The 22,327-nt window shown below is 36.3% G+C and overlaps 1 protein-coding gene and 1 pseudogene across 1 annotated transcript in view; both read right to left on the reverse strand.

Annotated features, from left to right (window-relative positions):
• LOC106875136 (peptidoglycan recognition protein 1) overlaps positions 1–22,327 on the reverse strand; it is a 72,811-nt gene that overhangs the window by 30,980 nt on the left and 19,504 nt on the right. The window lies entirely within an intron of this gene.
• LOC149132036 (uncharacterized) lies at positions 17,383–21,089 on the reverse strand (annotated as a pseudogene).

Consider the following 22,327-nt stretch of genomic DNA (forward strand, 5'->3'; position numbering starts at 1 on the left):
TCAGTGATCACTCCTACGCTAAAGATAACTGTGCTTGTTGACAGGACAAAAGAAATACCATTGTCCTCAACAACCAGAATACGGTTTCAAACCCAGCTCGGGGAATAGGGACATAACGTTATTTTGTATTTCGGCGGTCCGTATCAATATATATATATATATATATATATATATATATATATATATATATATATATATATATATATATATACTGTTGTGTCTGGGGAGAGTCATTTTCTTATCGTGCCTTAAAGTTTAACACAGTTACCGTTAAAATTTCCACTTATTTCTTATTTTTATTTTCCTAAAATTTTCGTTGCGTCTTGCAACCTTTTCAATAGTCTTGACTCTGTCCGTTATTTACGTTGCCTTCTGTTTTTGCTTTTTTTGTTTTTGCGCATGCGTGTGTCTCAGTGTGTGTGTATGTATGTATGTGTGTGTATGTATATATGTATGTATGTGTGTGTTTGCATGTATGTATGTATGTATTCTGCATTTGTGTGTGTGTGTTTTTTATGTGTGTGTTCTTTTTATGTGTGTGTGCATGTGTGTATATGTATGTATGTACCCCTGTCTCCTTGTGTGTGCATGTCTGAGTTTGTGTGTGTGTGTGCTTTGCTGCTATGTACCATGTTTGCATGTATGAGTGCACATCTTCATATGTGTGTATATGTGGCCATGTGTTTTAGTCTCTATTTGCGTATGTGGCTGTCTGTTCATATACCCTATGTACCTACCCGTCCGTATGTAGACCTGTTGGTTTACATATACATACATGTGCATGCACACACACACACACACACACACACACACACACACACACTGACATACATACATACATCTATCTGCATAAAAGCCCATCAACTGTTCTATTTTATTTGTGTAAAATGTGGGTATGGGGGTATGATATCTATGTATATTTCCTATTTAGTATTGGAGAAGTTTCATTTATAAGGACGTACTCCCGTATTTGTCTTAGAGTTGGGTCTTTTGGGTGCTTGGATAAGATGCGGATGTCAAGTTGACTCAAGTTGCCTCCATGCTGGTCTTTGGCATATTGGTAGAGTATGGAGGACTGTTTTTTGTCGTCATATTGTCTCATATGTTCGTTTAGCCGTTCCGCAATGCTCCTAGATGTTTCACCTATATGTCATATGCAGGTCTTTACAAGCACCTTCCATGCATTTTATGCTGTAAACTAAATTTTAAGGCACGTTAAGAAAATGACTCTCCCCAGACACAACAGAATATGCTTCAACACACGAAATCACATAAAAAATCTTGCAAACCAAATCCCAAAACGAAATATATATATATAATATATATATATATATATATATATATATATATATATATATATATATATATATATATATATATATATATATATATATATAAGCTTCTCTCTCACTTGTGTGTATTAACAACACATATTTGTACATGAAATATCTGTGACTAGACTAAAGATATAATGAATCAGCAGCTATAGGTCTTTGAAATTGTGTACTGAAACTGAAATATACTAACGAGTTTCTCAACAACAGACTGAAAACACCTAGAATGTCACATCAAAGATTTATTCTAAAAAGATCCTCAGTTATTCTTTGCAAGAATCTAGGTGCATCATGTTGATGTAATAATACAACTTAAGTATACCTGATACTTTAATATTGCTTTACAACGTATCGGGTAAATGTCCCACATATCTTCCATATCTTTTTCTGAAAATTGCTTAACTTTTTTATTATTTAAACGTTGCTTTTTCCAAATTTCAAGTGTTTCAATTTTGTTCCATTCATTTCAAAGTATGAACTTTTTCATTTTCATTTTTTTTTCTCTAAAAGTGTATGCTTTAAACGTAGTAGATTGATAATCTACACAGAAAATAATTTTAGGGTCAGGGATTGGCATTAGGATATAGGAATAGGATCTGGGTCACTGTTAGAGTTTAGGATTTAGAGATAAGTTGAAGGTTAAAGTTTTGAGATAAGGCCTTATATTTAGGATTTAAGGTTAGGGTTTGGTGTAAGCACTTAAAATGAATGATTTAGCTAAGAAATTGGGGTACTGAAATTATATCTAAATTTGTGTACAATGTTTTGCAGACTCATGGAAACTGTATATGTTTAAAACAATGAAATCTGAAAAAATATTCTAATAAAATTAAAAGAAAATTATCTCAAAGTATGTTGAATACTTTTTTTCAGTAGATTTACTATAGGTTAAATAAATTACTTTGCAATGTTACCATTTATTTCCTGAGTCTCCAACTCAGGCAACGTCAGGTATTTCAGCTAGTCTAACAATAAAACGCAGTGTTTCACGCCAGTCAAGCTGGTGGATGGAAAGTAAAACAACAAAGGAAGTGGGAGTGAGTGGGGAGAAAGGGAATGTATAAAAATATAGAGTGAATGAGCAGCCTATCAACTGCTGGAGCAACAGGCATTTTGATAAAAATAAAACTGCAAATTTTTGTTGTTTCTAAATGAATAAATAAAAATTTGAAAACAAAATATGCTAAGTGATGATGGAAGTTCATACACACAACACACACACACACACACACACACACACACACACACACACACACACACACACACACACACACACACATGTCCGCACACACACATGCACACAGATATGCATAAGTACACAAACGATGTAACTTCTGATGGCGTCAAACGACAGAGAATGGGAGATAGGGAATAAAATTGTTATTGTAAAAGTTTATATTGTTTTGGTTTTCTTTTTCTGTGTTCACTTATTTATTCCAATGAAAATAAATTACATAGAAAACAGGAACACTGTTTAAAGGATATATCACTTGCTTCAATGAAACACAGACGACATTCAAACAGATCAGTCAACAGTCAACACCGATATCAAAATATGTTGCCAGTCATAGCAAAAACATTGTCCCAAGCACTTAGTGAGACACTACTTAAATATTTAATTTTATATATTTAATTTCATGCACGCACACACACACACACACACACACGCACACACACACACACACACATGCCTGCGCGCGCACACACACACAAGCGCACACATATCTTCTTACATATAATAAAACGCTGGCAGAGAAAAACTGAAACTACAAGCAGAATGGGAATGTGTGATAGTCAGAGATGCTTGATGCAGGCAAACTGTATTGAGAGGTTTTACTCTGAAGTCACTGCACAATTTTTATTGTATGTAGTATTTACACACACAAGAAATTAAATATTAAACTTTTTGCTTTGAAAATATCGTTCACATAACATTTATACATATACATACATACATACATACATACATACATACATACATACATACATACATGCATACATATATATCTCCACGCAGAGCCAACCAAAATGAAGTGAAGGACAGTATAACAGAATTCTGTAGAAAATTAAGACTCACAGAAGCATTTACCAATCACAACACTGAAGATGACTCACTAGTCAAAAACAAAAGTGAGCACATCCCACACAAAGGTAAAAATAAAAATCTAGATGAATTCTGCAACCACATCGAGAACTTCCCTTACCACACCATGCATAAACAGAGAGTAAACTCAAACTTTAACACTACACAATGGAAGGAACTAATAGAACTCCAAAATGATGAAGATATTACGATTAAGGAAGCAGATAAATTTCTCAAAATACAATGTTTATATACCAAAAAGATTTTATAACATTTTTCTAACATTTTTCTTACATTTTTCTGACGTAATTTAAATATATACTTTAACCATGTAACACAAGCCTTCTGTAGTTTTTTCACTCTTATTATCTTTTATATATATATATATATATATATATATATATATATATATATATATATATACACACACACACACACACACACACACACACACACACACACACACGCAAATATATTCTTTCATTTTAGTCGGGTTTTTTCAAGCTTACCTTTTCTGATACTAACCCTTATTCATTTTTCCAAGTAAAAGAAAATTCATTCACGCACACATTTCTATATATATGTACATGCATTGATGAGCATGTATAGAAGTGTGTGTGTGTGTGTGTGTGTGTGTGTGTGTGTGTGCGTGTGCGTGCGTGCGTGTATGGCCGCGTAGTAAAAAGTTTGCTGTCCAGCCACACTATAGCCTTGGGCTTACGAAGGCCTTGTGAGTAGATTTAATTGACAAAACCTGAAAGAAACCTATCATGTGTATGCCTGTGTGTGTCTTTGAGCCTATGCTTGTTCCACCTACCGCTTGGTTTGGTTACGTACCCTTAACATAGCAGTTTGACAAAAGAGACCTATAAAATAAGTACCAGGCTCAAAAAACAAGTACTGGGATGTAGAGGCCTGTTCACTTAGAATCCCTATATAAAATGGCTGCAGTCTAATGACTGAAAGAGATTAGAAGAAGTAATATATTAATCATCATCATCAACATTTAATGTCTGTTTTCCATGCTGGCATGGGTTGGATGGCTTGACAGGAATTGCCATGGCCAGGGCTACATCAGGTTCCATAGTCTGTTTTGGCATGATTTCTATAGGTGGTCGCCCTTCTTAATGCCAACCACTTTACAGGGAGTACTGGGTACTTTTTATGTGACACCAGCACCTACACCAATGCTTTTTACGTGGCACTGGTTTTAGGATATCAGTTATGTTATGGCGGACGAGTCTTCTTGAGTGTTGCAATGCACCACATACCTCGGTCCTTTGTCATCTCCTTCATAAGGTTTAGCGTTTTGAGATCAGCCTTCAATACTTCATACCATGTTTCCCTCAATCTCCCTCTTCCACAACTCTCTACTTTAAGTGATTGGCACTTCTTTATGCACTTGTCCTCATCCATCTGCATCACATAACCAAACTAGCACAGTCTGCTTTCTTGTATATAGTTTCTCTTATGCATAACTTCTCCCTCAATATACCAATGCTTTGTTGCACATGCACACTCACATTGCACATTCAGCTGAACACACCAGCTTCATTCCTCTAGCCTTCATAAGTCCTCTGCATTCAGGGTCCATGTCTCACTACCATGCAGCATCGCAGTTCATACACATGCATCATAAATCTTCCCTTCAGAGAGGGAGAGAGAGAGAGACTTTTAGTTGCCAACAGAGATAAAAGCTTTCTGGACTTTCTCCACCCTATTCTAATTCTAGCTATTACACTTTCTGTACAACCTTCTCCACATCTAATTAGGTCACCGAAGTTGTAATAATTAATCCACAACTTCCATGAGATTTGAGAAAATCAGCTTCCCATGTATCTGTGGTCTTTATAGCGACTGTATATCTTCCAAGGGCAAACACTAATTTCGCTGTTAACTTGCCTACTATTCCGCAGCTCCTCTACTGTGTCTATAGCTTGCATTGGGTACACCGATTGGAATTTCTCTCTACATCCTTCCTATATGTCGAACAGGGCTATTTACTGGAAGGGTGATGGGTCCCATCCGATTTCTTGCTTCACACTTCATTCCAGGTTCTGTTTCCACACCTGGAATTTCTTTTTTAATTCTGTTACAGATTCTGCTATGAGGGCAACATCATCAGAATATAGTAGTTCCTATAGGCTTCCAGTCTTAAATTCTTTGCTACAGCCTTGAGGATGATGATGAACAGGAGGGGGTTGAGGAGTTAGCCTTGGTGAGCGCCTACCTGTACACTAAATTTTTCACTGTACATGGGCTGTACTGCCTTCACATGCCATTCATCTATCCCTAACATCTTCAGAGACCACTAAATCACAAAGCCAAGTACTCTGTCGAAGGCTTTCTTTAGATAAACAAATGCCAAGTACAACAGCTTTTTCTTAGCCACATACTTTTCTTGCAGTTGTCCATGGTGCTTCTCAGGTCAAAGCTGAACTGCATTTCATCTAGTCTAATTCTGTTCCTCACAATTGTTCCTAATTCTGTTCCTAATCAACTCTCACCACAACTTTCATCACCTTGTCCAGCAATTTAATGCTTCTATAATTAATTCTAAGGCATCTTCCTTACCCTGGTAGCAGCTGACTATGATGCTGCACCAGTCACCAGGGATCATGCCTTCCTGAATAACCTGATTTACTATACGAGTGCCTAGACTGTGTCCAACTCTACCAAACAGCTTAAGCATCTCAGCAGTGACTCCTGATTGACCAGGGGCCTTCCCTATCTTCATACCTTTAATTGCCTTATCTATCAACTAGGATAGCTGGTCCACCTGTTTGGTTCACATGAGGACTCCCTTTCTCCCATTCACTCTCCGCACTTAATAGTCTTAATAGTCATATTAGCTCTTCCATGCCTCTTTCTTTTCAGGATCAATAAGAGCAAGTGTACTATTACTTGTCCATACGCATGTCTCTCTCACAACATCTTGAATCTTCCTAACACACTGTCTAGCAATCCAAACCACCTTAAGACTCTGATCTTCATACTGTAAGACACTGGCAAATCTCTTCCTTTCTGCTTTTTCCCTAGCTAGATATACCTGATGTCTAGCTTCTCTTTTAGTTATCTAATATGGTTCTTTGCAACCCCAACTCTTCCACTTTTCTAAATCCATCTATTCTCTTTTATAACCACGTTGACCTCATTGTTACACCACCATGTCACCCTTGGTCTGGCAAAAACTTTGCTCCAACAACAGATTTGATCTGATACCTTCAGTAGATTGTACCGTAATAACTAGTCCTCTATGTCATATGTCTTGTCCTCTATGTCATTTGCATCACAGAACTCCGTTAACCTTGTTCCCTCCTCGTTTCTGGAACCAAAGCTGTAGCCTTCATGCACGCCATGTAGACCATCGGATTGTTTTCCAGCATGGCCATTGATGTCACGATGAGAACGTTAGTGTCTATCATCATTGAGGTAATCTGCAGAAGGGGTTCATAAAAAATGTCCTTCTGAATATCTGCATGTCCTACATGTGGAACATATGCGGAGATAAATTACAGTTACATTAACCAGTACAAACCTTAGCTTAATAATCCTATCATACCCCCTGACTATCTCAGTCACCTTATCCACCCATTTCTCAGACAAAAGAATACCTAGCCCATAATTGCTTCCCACTAACCCGTTACCTAACCCGTCATTGCTTCCATTCAGAAGAACTAGTATTTATGTCTCTTACATACGAGTAGTCTAGCTAAGGTTCCCCTCCATTGTACCCTTTGCACACAGCACACATCTACATATCTCTGCTCACTAAACCTATCTTTCATTGTGCCTACGTTGATTGTGGCAGCTTGTGAACCTGGGAATCCTGGGAGGGAAACTGCGGGGATGTTTTCAGCACTTGGAAAAAAAAATCTTAGTGGTCACTTGCCTGAAGGTTAGTAGTGTAAGCAGATACAGATTTCAGCACAGATTACAATTGCAATTTCCTTCAGTTCCATAAAGCCTTCATGGATACGCAACTATGTGTGTGTGGGAGGGACAGATAAATTAGAAGTTATCATTATTTATAATAATAATAATAATAATAATAATAATAATAATAATAATAATAATAATAATAATAATAATAATGATGATGATGATCTCAAATTTTAAAACAAACAGATAATTTTCTTATGTTTCTTAAACATTCTCTAGAACAATACTATGTACAAAACCAAATATATGGCACCCTAGGCATAACACCAATATGAACTTCTAACTTGTCTCTTGGAGCCAACTTGTACAAATGTAAAGCAAAAGTCAAACATAAAATAATAATAATAATTATTATTATTATCATTAAGGCAACAATTAGTCTTCGACAATGCAGAAGTAGCTGTGCACACTATGGTAAAATATATATTTCTAAATCATCACCTGTATTACGGTGTAGACATACAGACATAAACATACACCCATATACATAAGTGCGTACATGAACAATGCACGTGGGGCCCACAAGCTACTTATATGCATTACATGTATCCATACGCTATGCTCTCGTAAGAACAGTTCACAGGTTACAAAAATCGTCAAGTGCACTATCTATATGCATACACATACATATACTTGCTGGCGAGCTGGCAGAAACGTTAGCACGCCGGGCGAAATGCTTAGCGGTATTTCGTCTGCCGCTACGTTCTGAGTTCAAATTCCGCCGAGGTCGACTTTGCCTTTCATCCTTTCGAGGTCGATTAAATAAGTACCAGTTACGCACTGGGGTCGATGTAATCGACTTAATCCGTTTGTCTGTTCTTGTTTGTCCCCTCTGTGTGTAGCCCCTTGTGGGTAGTAAAGAAATAACATACATATTCTTATGTGCATAAATATATGCCCATAATTCTCTAACGAACATGTTCATGCATGAGTAGGATTAACAAGTATACACGAACATCAACATATGCACATGCGCCCAACTTCCTTCAAGGTGGCAGTAAAGGGCATTTACCAGGGAAAACAAAATTCACTTCAGATGACATGAATAGACAGTCCGCCATGAAAATTTCTAGGAGAGAATTGAATTGGAACATTTCCGACCAAAATTAAAGGAAGGTACCTGTAGGAGCATATAGATAGGGAGAGAGATAGAAACTAAAAGTTGTACTTGAAAGAGAAATCAACAAGTTGTTTGATGGGAGAGAGTGAGAGAGAATCCAGGACAGAAAGATTGGGTGAAGATGAAGGTGATGAAGACTGCGGAACTGACGGAAATTTAAGTAAATTATATCGTCACATATATGTAAAGACTAAAGAATAAGAATAAAATAAAAAAATAAGCTAGTCTACCTGGCTGTTTTAGCTTCGATGTGTTGTGTAAACCTTCAGAAGTAAAATTAAAAATCCCGTGCGAATGTTCTACATAATATCCTAGAACCGACGAGAAGTGCACGAGGATTCGTGAGAATGTTGAGAGAAACTATCCGCCATTTTACTATCATCGTCGTCGTCGTCGTCGTCGTCGTTATCATTGTCAAGGATATATGATAGAGTTGGACAACCTAATTATTCCTACGTTATCAACATCTTCGCGAGAATGTTGGGAGAAACTATCCACCATTTTGCTATCATCATTATTGTCATCATCATCGAGGATATGCGTGAGAGATGGAAAACTAATTAGTCCTACATTATCAATATCATCATAGACCAGATCGTCTAGTTAGCATATCTTACATACATACATGCATACATACATACATACATACAAACATACATACATAAATCTGAAGTGAAGAGAAGGAATTAAACCAAGACGCTCTGTGGCTGGAAGAAATCCGAAGAAGTTATTGCACCTGCCTTACACCCAAGACATACAACATTGATGGTGAAACTCGTGCAACTGATCCAGAAACTCCAGGATGAAAAAGCACATGGAAGAGACTTGATTGCTGGATATTGGTACAAGAAGCTAACATTCTACCGACCATATCCTATAAATCTGTACCAGCAAGCTTTCATTGGGAACAGTAGCATATCACATTGGTTAGCTATGGCAGAGACAAAATTGATCCCCAAATGCAGAACCACCCACATGGCAAAAAACTACCGGCCAATTGCATGGCAGAACTTAATGTTTAAACCTCTTCCTCCAGGACCATTGTGAAACCAATAACATTATCACAGCAGAACAAGCAGCTGGGAAGAAGAGAGTCTGGCGATGTGCCGAGCCATTGTTAATCAACAAAACTATGATGTTAGAGGTGCGAGAGCATAGGAAGAATCTAGTTTCAATGTGGCTTGACTACAAGAAAGCCTTTGACTCTGTTCCCCACTCATGAATGCTAGAAGCCCTTCAACTTGCTAAAGTTCCAGTGAGAATAATCAAAGCCATAGCTGACTTGACTTCATCGTGGGCCACCATCTTGAAATTAAACACCAAGCGTGATTGTATTATCACCGATAGAATACAGTATCGCAAAGGCATATTCTAAGGAAACAGCCTCTCTGTGATGTTGTTTATACTTTCCGTAAAACCCTTGTCATCCATGTTAAGGAAGTATGAAGGATATCTCACTGGTTCACAAGGAAACAGAAATACCAAAATTACACACACATTTTCAAAGGATGTAAGATTGGAGTTTGGTCAAAATATATGTTGTTACATGGTTGTGAAAAGGGGAAAAACTAGAAACCAGACTAGTAACATCTCCATTAATGATTTGACTGTTTCCCCTGTATCTGACGAGGAATGTTACAAGTATCTAGGAATGGATGAAAATATATCTTACAGTGGCCCCTGTAACAAAGCACGTGTCACTAAAGAATATAACAGCCGAATAAAGAAAATTTGAACCTCAGAACTCTCTGAATTCAATAAAACAGTGGCTCAGAATGTGTTTGCAGTGCCAGTACTCATACCAACATTTAGGCTGCTTGATTGGACGCTTGATGAGATCCGAGCCATTTATGTGAAAACCCGTAAAATACTAACAAGCACACAATTTTCACATAACAGTGATGTAGACCGACTCTACTTTAAACGAAAACAAGGCTTTTGAATGTCGCATCATATCCCTTCGGTAACATCTTTTAACCACCAAGTGCCGAAGTGCATCTCTTGGCCAAATTTGCATGCATGAGGCTGATAACATCATAAGACTTGGAAGGCCGCTCCTTGAGCAAAAAAAAAAAAATGGTTGATAACCTAGAATAACCCAAAGAAGTCGCACAACTCCACTGCAACGCATTATCAGATGAAAGGATGAGCCTATATGAGCAGAAGCCTATGCATGGATATGTTACTAGAAAGCTCCGGGATGATAGTAACATCGATCTTCAAAGCAGTTTATCATGGACCAATAGCCGGATTACTACCTTCCACTTTGAAGGGTATGCGTTTACAATCCAGGAATATCAACCAAGTACCTGATGCACAAAAGGGATAGAGATGCAGGCAAAGCCGTAAAGTGTGACAACCAATGCCGACTTTGTGGAGTTCACACTGAAGATATCACCCATATCATAAGTAGTTGTCCGAAAATGTCATCACGGCGTTATCTACCAATGAGAGACATAACGTTGTAGCTAGGACACTCTATAATGAAATCTGTCGGAAGGATAATCCCGAGGACAAAGAAATAAGAATCCACAATATGGTAGAAGCCATAGCCACTCATAATAAAAAGGAATACTGGTAGGATGAACTAGTGAAGACCTCAATAAAATGTAAGCACAACAGACCTGATATGATGATTTGGGATCGAGAAGAGTTGTGGAAATTAGGTGCCCAGCGGATGTTAACATAAAGCTGAATATCAGTGAAAAAGAGAACATCTATGCTGAACTATTGAGAAATCTGCAGTTACTCTATCCAGATTACAAGTTCAGGTTTATACCTGTAATTATTGGGGCCCTGTGATATGTAACACACTGCCTAAATGCCAATCTTGAGAAACTAGGCTTCTCAAAACCAGAAAGGAGAAAGCTAATCCGAAGACTACAGATCCAATCCACCACTGGAACTGTAAAAATCTGTAAAATTTTCCAGAAGTTTATCATTTGAATATATATGAGCATGTCAAAATATGCAACTATATGCATGAGAATACATGCATAAAACATACAAATCTACACATACATACATACATACATACATACATACATACATGCATGCATGCATACATACACATACACACACACATACATACATACATACATACATACATACATACATACAAACATACATACATACGTACGTACGTACGTACATACATACATACATACATACATACATACATACATGATGGCCGTCCACTCGTGACCGAGGAAGACCATTGCCGACCTTCAGGAACATTGTGCGCTCTAGGACTAACTTATATTTTGCATTTGCGGCTCCGTTGGTGGCTAATGAGCCCTGCTCTTGACAAGCATACACGACTGCAAACATTGCAGATTAAGCTTTCCCCATTCACTATATGAGCCGTGCACTTTCGCGCAGCTCGCTTAAGTTCTTCATGCTGGATACGTGCTCTCTCAAAAGTGTCGACCCCCTCCTTAACCTGCTTCCTCCATCCGTGGCGATGACAGGCATTGTTCTCCCAGTCAGTGTCCTGCATATCACAGGCCTTTAATGAGGACTTGACACAGTCCTTAAAGCGCAGCCTTGGTTTCTGCCGGAGTCTCCTTCCATTCACAAGTCTCCATAGAGCATCTGCTTAAGAATCCTGCTATCCTTCATTCTAATAAGGTGTCCAGTCCAACGTAACCGGTGCTTGTGCACCATCGCCTCAATACTCAAGATATCAGCTGTCCTACATACATACATACATACATACATACATACATACATACATACATACATACATACAAAAATACCCTGTTGTTGATGCTGAAATTCCAGTGAAGAAACTTTGGATTTAGGTTAGAAACCGGTTCTTTCTCTATTGGCAAGAAATCTTGAAATATGCTGAATAATGACATACACAGATACATACACAGGTATGACAAGGCACCTTGAACAAGCGTCTTCTACTATAGTCTAGAGCCAACAAAAGCCTTGTGAGTGGATTTGGTAGATGGAAACTGAAAGAAGCCCACTGTATATATGTATAAATGTATGCATGTATATATATATATATATATATATATATATATATATATATATATATATATATATATATATATATATACATATATATACATATATATATATATATATATATATATATATATATATATATATATATATATATATATATATATATATATATATATATATATATATATATAAAGAAATCTTTAGTTAAATATATTCAATGAGAATATTATATACTGAATTTATATTGAGTGCTCTATTGTATCAAAATATTAATACTATTAAAGTATTTATGTATTTAATACATAAATTCATCGGAAAGTTATATACATATGTAGAATAATTGTTGTATTAAAAATATATTGATGCGACCACCGAAAATACAAATTAATGTTATATCCCTAGCTCGCGAGCTGGGTTTGAAACCGTATTCTTGTTGTTGAGCATAATGGCATTTCCTTTGTCTTGTCAACAACCACAGCTATTTTTAGCGTAGGAGTGATCGCTGACCCTTTCCGGTCAGCGAAAGTTCAGAAAAACAAGATAGGAATTGTACTGAACTGACCCAGCTTTGGGAGGGGGTAAGGTAGCACTGTAAAGCTACGGTATTTGTGATAAACAAAGAATTGGCGCGAGCAGTTGGCGTACGGAGTTGGCATCAAGCAGTTGGCCAGTCGAGTTGGCCAGGGAGTTGGATGAAGTGAAGATGTCCAGTAGTTGGATGAAGAACGAGAGCCAGTGAAGATGAACAGTGATAAGTCTGACAGAGAGAGGCCGAGAGTAAGGTACGAGTAAGCAGAAATGCATAGAGTCTCAGAGAGAGAGGAATCAGAGAGATGGAACTGTGTGGCGGGCAAAAGATCGTAGTAGTCAGTTGGTCACTACTTGTGGATTATAGTGAGAGTTTTGAAGGAAAGGAAATTATTACGGTAAAGGTTTGTGTAAATATTCTTCCAAGAAAAATGTACTTGTCGTTACATGTGTTAAAAGAACTGTTAACTGTGATGTTAACTTAAAAGAGAAAAAAAGAAAGAACTTTGTTACATGTTGTTTAACTGAAAAGAAAACAAAGAAGTAAAAGAACTTTTAATGGACTTGATGTACGAACTCTTGCTTATGTAATGATTGTAAACCTTTGATTATGTTGCATGCGCTATTGCTATATGCTATTGAATTTATTGTTACGCAATGTTATGCCATGTATTGATGATGTAATGTTTTGTTTGCTAAAAAGAAGAAAACGTTAGTTCCGCTACCCAACGTATGGTCTCCATGTTATTTCTTCCTCCTCCTTTTGCCTGTTGTCTTCGTTGCGTGCTCCAGCTGGGCTTAGTCGTGGCGATCATCCCGACTCACTGAGCGTCGATGTTCGCGCGCGCGCGAGTTTTCTCTTCGTCGAGGTGCTTCGCGTGCGGGCGTTCGTAACATTATGTAAATATGCATAAGTATAAATATATAATATAATAATAATATATCAGTTTTAAAATTTTGAATTAAGTTTTTAAAGCATCTTACGATCGTTTCACAAAAGCGCTGTCCTAATAATGGAATCCTATTGGTTGGACAGCCACTTCTTGCATCGTTCACAGAGCCCGTGGTCATCAGCTTTGCATGACAACTTTTTATTGTCATGCAAAGCTGATGACTACGGGCTCTGTGAACGATGCAAGAAGTGGCTGTCCAACCAATAGGATTCCATTATTAGGACAGCGCTTTTGAGAAACGATCGTAAGATACTTTAAAAACTTAATTCAAAATTTTTAAACTGATATATTATTATTATATTATATATTTATACTTATACATATTTACATATATTTTTACATATAGTTTTAATACAACAATTATTCTACATATGTATATATCTTTCCGATGAATTTTCTAATATTGATTCCTGATATTAATAATAATATATTATAATATATATATATATATATATATAATTTCCGGGATTCAAGAGAATCACGTAGTTGTATTCCAGTTATGTATACATTCACAAATGGCTGACTGAATACACATTGAGTCATCAAGGTCACACATGGGTACACTCACTACACCTATTGCACCGCCGTCTATAGACTCTAGATCCAAACGAACTGCAGGTTCTGAGTTAGGTGAAGGATAAACAAATAACAGATGGATTGAGGTTCATTACAGCTGTTTCAGATGTGTTTTTTTTATTGATGAACAGAAAACTGTTACAGCATGCAAAAAAAAAACAACCTTTTCACCAGGTGAATGCAGGTAAGAATTAAACATTTAGAACTTCTCAAGAACAAGTACATAGTGCCACATGACTCTACCGACCCAAAATCAGGCAGAGAATTTGGTTAAATAGTGTCATCTGGCACTGTGGTCACATATATATGTATATGAATATATATACATTTATATACATTCATGTGTGTATATATAAACTATAAGAGTCAGGCGGTATGAGAGGTAAATATATATCTATTTAACCACGTGACATCCTGGTTACGAAATGGTTACGGCCATTTTACAACCTTCTTCATGTAGTATTAATTTGAGTGTAGAAGGCACTATGCTTTCATGTTTGCACACAAATCAATGAAAATAAAGAAAGCTAGCTCCTGAGATCACCTGAACATCATAGTTACACCGACGATCATCATGATATGTATAAATATGTGTGTGTGTGTGTGTGTGTGTGTGTGTGTGTGTGTGTGTGTTTTACAATCTCCTTGCCTTGACATCAGGCAGTAATTGTAAGCAAATGTCACTGTCGTGCAAGAGGTGTTCTATGTTTTCAACCTTCCACTTAATACTGTCTGGGCATAGTGAAATATTACCATACATGGAAACAGGTGAGGGTCGGCAACAAGAATGGAATCCAGCTATACAAAATATCTCTGATCCATGCGAGCATGAAAAAGCGGATGTTTCATGAATATATTATTACATGGATAATAATATTTTCAATAATAGGCGCTAATTGCAGGCAAGCCATAGTAACAAGTTTCAATGAATTTTAATCGAAATTAAATCGCAAATTTTTATTCTAAATTGTATTTAGTTTATCAGTTTCACACATGCGCACGCGCACATACATAAACATATAAATGAAATTAAGTATTAAACTTTTCGCTTTCAAAATATCATCATTCACATAACATTTATATATGTATATATGTACTTCCATTCTTTTCGTTTTAGTTCATTTTTCCATACTTTCCCTTTCTGATACTAGCCCTTATTTACTTTTCCAAGTAAATGGTAACATTTATAGGTCTTCGAAACACGACGTTGTGCACATGAAGTTGCCAACGACACTGATTTCATCAATATCATCGTGCACACATACGTGCATATGGGGCTGAGAAAGAACAAAGAATACATAGAGGATAAGCGATACAGAAGCGGACAAAATGAATAAATGTAATTCTGGACGAGACTGTTAGTGGCCAGACGAGGGACAAAAACGAAATAGATAAAAACAATCAAACAGAATGTAGCCTTAGGGCGAGATGAAAACGAAGTATGAGTAACGCTAAGAGAGAAATCCTAAAGGATTGGAAATGGAAGGGCAACAGACAGCGAAACTAGGGAAATTAAGACCGATGTAAAAATGAGAGAAAGGAAAAAAGTCTGACCATGGTAGTGAGAAGAGAAGAAAGAGAGAGAAAGGGAGAGGGAGAGAGAGAGAGGAAGGAAGAGAGAGAGAAAGAAAAAAGGAGACAGAATAAAGGCTAGAAATAGAAGTCACACGAATATATAAACAACTTACTGTAAATAAAACCAATGGTACGTTGCGTTCTGTTAATCAATAAGTTAAAAACCGTATAGTAAATGCACAAACAAAAAACAGACACAGAATGGCAAGTTAAAAAACAAATAGTAAATGCACAGACAAATGGAAAACAGACACAGATGGTCCCCAACTCCTCATCAGCTATCGGCCAGTGAATCCAACGCAATTTCGTGCCCTTAACAATTAAATAAAACCAAGGGTACTTTGTATTCCTTTAATTAATAAAAAAAAATTTTAAAAAAACAAATATTAAATGCACAAACAGACACAGAATGTGTTGTGGAAGGATTCCGACCACCCACCAAGTGACTAAAGGTGGACTGTCTCATTGTTATAAAACACAAAACTGTGAGCGATTGGCAGTTCGTGTTCCTAGCAGTACGCTGTGAACCTTTGATATAGAGCGTTGAGACTCGCAAAATAGTGATAGTAGTGCTATACTTTCTTTTCTCCCTGTTTCGTTATATTATATATCCAATACAAGGATATAAAAGTGGTGAGGAATGGTTCAAAGCTTGCGTTGGACGTTTAGAAATTTTGTTTTGGTACGAAACCAAAGAAAAAGTCATTTTAACATGGAAGATTTATTGGCCTCCGCGGTGCGGTTGCAATAGCAACAACAGCAGTTACAGCAGCAACTACAACAAATTGCTGGAATTAATGTTGAAGAAAATATTTCGGGTTCGTACTTGGAGAATTCAAATACAACCCAGAAGAAGGTATCACCTTCTCTGCATATTTTCGTTGATACGATGAAATCTTCAAAGAAGAGTCCGATGAGAAAAAAGTACGACTACTTTTAAGAAAGTTATCCCCTGCCAAACACGAAAAATACAGTAATTATATTCTGCCGAAGAAGCTAGGTGAGGTTTGTTTCGATGAAACAATATTTTATCGGAAATTTTCAGTGAAATAAGTTCCCTGTTCGATTTGGTCAAAAAAGATGATGAAGATTTCGTCAACTATGCCGAAGTGATTAACAAGTAAGAAATTCAAATTGAATGAGTTAACCCCGGATGTGTTCAAGTCTTTAATTTTTGTACAAGAGCTTACTCAAACGAATATGCAGATATACGTTCCCCGATATTAACAAAAATAGAACAGGACCAAACTTTAACTCTGCAAGCAGTAGCAGAAGAATGTCAGAGGATTATTAATCTATGACATTGTTTTCAGCTTCAAGCGTGTCGAGCAGTAACTAATAAGAAAACAGAAAAAAATATCAAAATCGAATTCATGTTATGGATGCGATAGTCTACATTAAAAAAAAATGTCCGTTTAAAAAGTGTAGTAAAAATAGGCCATAAAAAGTCGCACTGTAGGACAAACTAAAATATGGTTCGACAGAAAAAAATCGCATAAGCAGATTATCAGTGACAAAAACGGCGAACAACAAAAATACTTCTAAATTCAAGTTAAGGAACAAAGTTTTTTTTTAAACCTATAGATATGGTAAAGAAAGCTGGAAGGACGGTGTAATAATTAAACAAATTGGAAGAATGATATTCCTGGTAAAAGGAAAAAATGTCGAATACGAAACTACACGTTCTAGCACCAGAAAACGGAAAAGAACGGAAACACTGGAATTGAACCCTAAACGTAAGAGATATGAAAACTCGGAACGGAGTTCAATTCTCAAAAGGGGAAAAGATAGATGAGACTGATTCTACAAAGGGGAGATGTTGTGGAAGGATTCCGACCACCCCTCAGGTGACTAAAGGTGAACTGCCTCATTGTTATAAAACAAAGAACTGTGAGCGATTGGCAGTGCGTGTTGGTAGTAGTTCACTGCGAGCCACATCAGTTATGCAATTGTTCACATTAATGCCAATATCAGGTTGTAAAGTCTCCCGAAGCATGGGTCATACACCTTCTACAAAAAGTAGATCTCACATTTGCAACTTCAACTGGTACTGCTTTATTCAATATTACTGCCCACCTCCAAAATCCCATAACATTCAAGAGGCACCTAAACAAATTCCTCCAAGACTCGGGTACATTTTGGTAAAAGACAATTCCTTAATCAAGTCGATTTTGGTATCCCAAAACATGACTTAAAAGACTACACTAGGTCGTGTTATTATGTTAGCTATGGCCCAGAGCAATAATGGTCAAGATCTATCTCTGTTGTCAAGTTATATACATACTAGCATACCCGTGTTGACAAAAATGCCAACAGTTTATTAATGATAGAAAATAGCATGTCAAAACAATGATAAAAATCATTGCTAAATGTCAGCAATCGAGTAAATATGTATATACACAGAATTGAATCACTTGAAAAATCAGATACAGTTGTAACGACTCTGTTGAAAGTATCGTCCACATAATGTACGTTATCAAGTAATATTTCACCATGCCCATACATACATACATATATACATATAAATATATATACAAACATACATACACACATGTATGTGTGAGTGTATATATATATATATATATATATATATATATATATATATATATATATATGTACACACACACACACACACACACACACACACATATATATATATATATATATATATATATATATATATAAAATATATAGTTTTAAGGAAAATAACCAAGTTTCAAGAACTCATCGATGAAAATCCACTATCACATATAGAAAAATTAATAATTAAAAGCACAATAAAACAAAGTAAATATCATAAGATAAAGATAATAAAATGACTACACGTGTTTCGTAACTAATTTTCAAATAGAAAGGAAATTTAAATCGATTAAAATCAATTAAAATTATCGAAAATTAATTCTATTCAAAAATACAGCTAATCGTCAGGTAGTAAATAGAACAATAATTATAATAAATAAATATATATATCAACCAACAATAAGTACCAAATGAATTTATATAAAATACTTATTTTATAAAGATAGAAAAATTATTAAAAATATCAAAATATCAAAATAATAAACATTCCATAATCATCCCTTCATCCATTATAATATATGCTAACATGTATATTATATACAAAAACCAGCTTACATAAATTATTATCGTTTTAACTACAATTTGAACGAAGTTTAAGGTTAAAATAATAATAAAGATAATTTAGTACATATTTAACCGGTGTAATAGTTAAAGCTAAACTAAAAACGTTTATTTAATTATCATTAAATATCAATTGAATAATAGAAAAATACAAGAATACTTATTTCTACAAACGTAGAAGTAAAAATAAAAATAAAAATATGAATGAAAAAATTATGAATGAAAAAATTAAGAATGAAAAAAAATTATTAAGAATAAAAGATTAAACTTTATATATACTAAGTTTTAATAAAAAAAAACCTTTAACGATATTATAAACAATAAAGACCAATTATTAATCAAATATTATTAATCAAAAATAATCGAAAATATATCAACACTATTCAAATCGAAGTTCTTATATTATGTTGAAATGATACTCTAACTTCTAAATAATTTAGTGTTAAATAAGTTATCTATTAAAAATAATCTTTAAAAAAAACAAATGAATAATATAAAAAACAAGAATACATATTATTTTCAAATAGTAGAAAATCTTTAGCAAAGTAAAAACAGTACTTATCCATATTTTTCCGTAATTCAAACTGAAACTTAGAAGTTAACTAATAGCTATAGCGTTTTAAGCAAGAGGTCGCGCGAAAATACTACGCTAAAATAGAGAATAGAATACGAAAACATGAATGAAAGAATAATACTTAAAAAAATGAATGAAAAATTTAAAGTTTATATAACTAACAACAACAAAAATCACAGCTATCTTATAAAACATATTAATGAATTTTAAATTCTAATATATAATAAATTAATAATAAGACTAAGAGTCGTAAATTAAATAATATTATAAAATAAGCTAAAATACTACTATTGATTTAGTCTTATAAAAATCGTAGTGTCATTATAATATAAATCCTTAAACCCCCTAAAATATTAACCTACCAATAAAAATAAAATATAACTACTAGAATAATTAAAGAGGAAATATTATAAATAAATACCCCAACACACGCCCTCATACATACATATATATATATATGTATGTATGAGGGCGTGTGTTACTTATATCTAAAACATATATACCTGAACCTTCAGATCTACATTGTCCAGCGCATCGATGAACTGTTCCTTTATAAGAAGAGACAATAGGTCGGGGTCGCTGTCGGGTATGCCTTGTGTACCGTACTTTCCAAATCCTGGGCAAGCTGCTGTAGAGGCTCCCCTCGAGCTCTAACACGGGTGCGGAAACGTTCCCTGTACATTTCACTCTGGCACATAGTGCCATATTTCCTCTCGAGAACTTCCACTAGCGCCGAGTGTTGATTCCTGTCTGCTTTCGACAGCTCGCCCAGCACATCCAGTGCGGGACCCTTCAGACTAGTGGCAAGCTGAACGGCTCTTTGCCCCTCGTCCCAATCGTTTTGGTCAGCTAACATTTCGAACTGGATCCGGTAGGCCTCCCATGACACCTTGCCATCGAACTCCTGTGGCTTCTTCCTAATCGGGACCACACCGCTACTTCGAACTCCAGGAGATCCGCATCCAGACGTCGGAGCATTACCAGATGACGCAGCAACAGTAACTTCTTCAGGTTTAGCAACCTCAGGCTCGGCAGCACAAAATTTCTCAACGCGCTCCATCCTCTCGTTGAGCCTTTCCACCTGCTGTTTACACCATGCGACATCACTACTCAGTCCGCGGAAGTCCTCCCTAAACTGTCGGTGATCCTCCCGCATCCGCTGTTGCTCTTTTATGAGTTCGGTGAAGCTCTCCTTCTGTTCATCCAGCATTCTCACAATTGTGGCCAGGGATATCTCTTCCTTCCCTGCCCGGCCCTTCACTCGTGCACCTTCTGAAGCCATAACGAACAACTAACTCACTGCAGCAATTAATCCCACTTCTGACACCAGTTTGTTACGAACGCCCGCACGCGAAGCACCTCGACGAAGAGAAAACTCGCGCGCGCGCGAACGTCGACGCTCAGTGAGTCGGGATGTTCGCCACGACTAAGCCCAGCCGGAGCACGTAACGACGACAACAGGCAAGGAAGAAGAAATAACACGGAGACCATACGTTGCGTAGTGAAACTAACTTTTTTTTCTTTAAATCACAATACAAAACATTGCATAACAATAATTCTGAAATAACATTTAACAAAGGTTTTCAATCATCACATAATCAAAAGTTTACAATCAAAGTTCGTGCATCGAGAGTGAATCAAAAAGTTCTTTTACTTCGTTGTTTTTCTTTTCTTTGAACAACATGTAACAACAAAGTTCTCTCTTTTCTTTTCTGCCAGTTAACATCACAGTTAACGAAAGTTCTTTCTTTTCTTTCTTTTCAACCAGTTAATATCACACAAAAGTTAACAAAGTTCTTTTAACATCATGTAACAACAAAGTACATTTTTCTTTAAAAAGATATACACAAACCTTCACCGCAAGAATTTCCTTTCCTTCAAATATCCCACTACAATCACAAGAACTGACCAAACGTAGTCTACTACAATATTTTGCCTGCCACAACCGTTCCATCTCTCTGTCCCTCTCTCTCTCAGACTCTATCCATTTCTGCTGACTGGTACCTCTCTCTTTCAGCCTCTGTCTGTCAGTCTCTCTGTTCATCTTGGTTCTCTTCAGTGGCTGCTGGCCTTTACATCAACTGCGATCCATCTTCACTCGCTGACTGCTTTCACCAACTGCTGACGCCAACTGCTGACGCCAACTGCTGACGCCAACTGCTCTGGCTGACCGCTTACCAACTGCTGTACGTCAACTGCCTGATACCAACTATCCTACCGTATTTATGACAAATACCGTAGCTCAACAGTGCTACTTTACCCCCTCCACAGCTGGGTCAGTTTAGTACAGTTCCTAACTTGTTTTTCTAAACTTTCGGTGACCGGAAAGGGTCAGCGATCATTCCTACGCTAAAAATAACTGTGCTTGTTGACAAGACAAAAGAAATACCATTGTCCTCAACAACCAGAATACGGTTTCAAACCCAGCTCGGGGAATAGGGACATAACATTATTTTTGTTTGTTTATCGGCGTCCGTATCAATATATATAAAAATATAAAAATATATACACACATATGTA

The sequence above is a fragment of the Octopus bimaculoides genome, chromosome 18 (genome assembly GCF_046866305.1).
Source record: "Octopus bimaculoides isolate indiv1 chromosome 18, ASM4686630v1, whole genome shotgun sequence".
In the NCBI taxonomy this organism is placed as follows: Eukaryota; Metazoa; Mollusca; class Cephalopoda; order Octopoda; family Octopodidae; genus Octopus; species Octopus bimaculoides.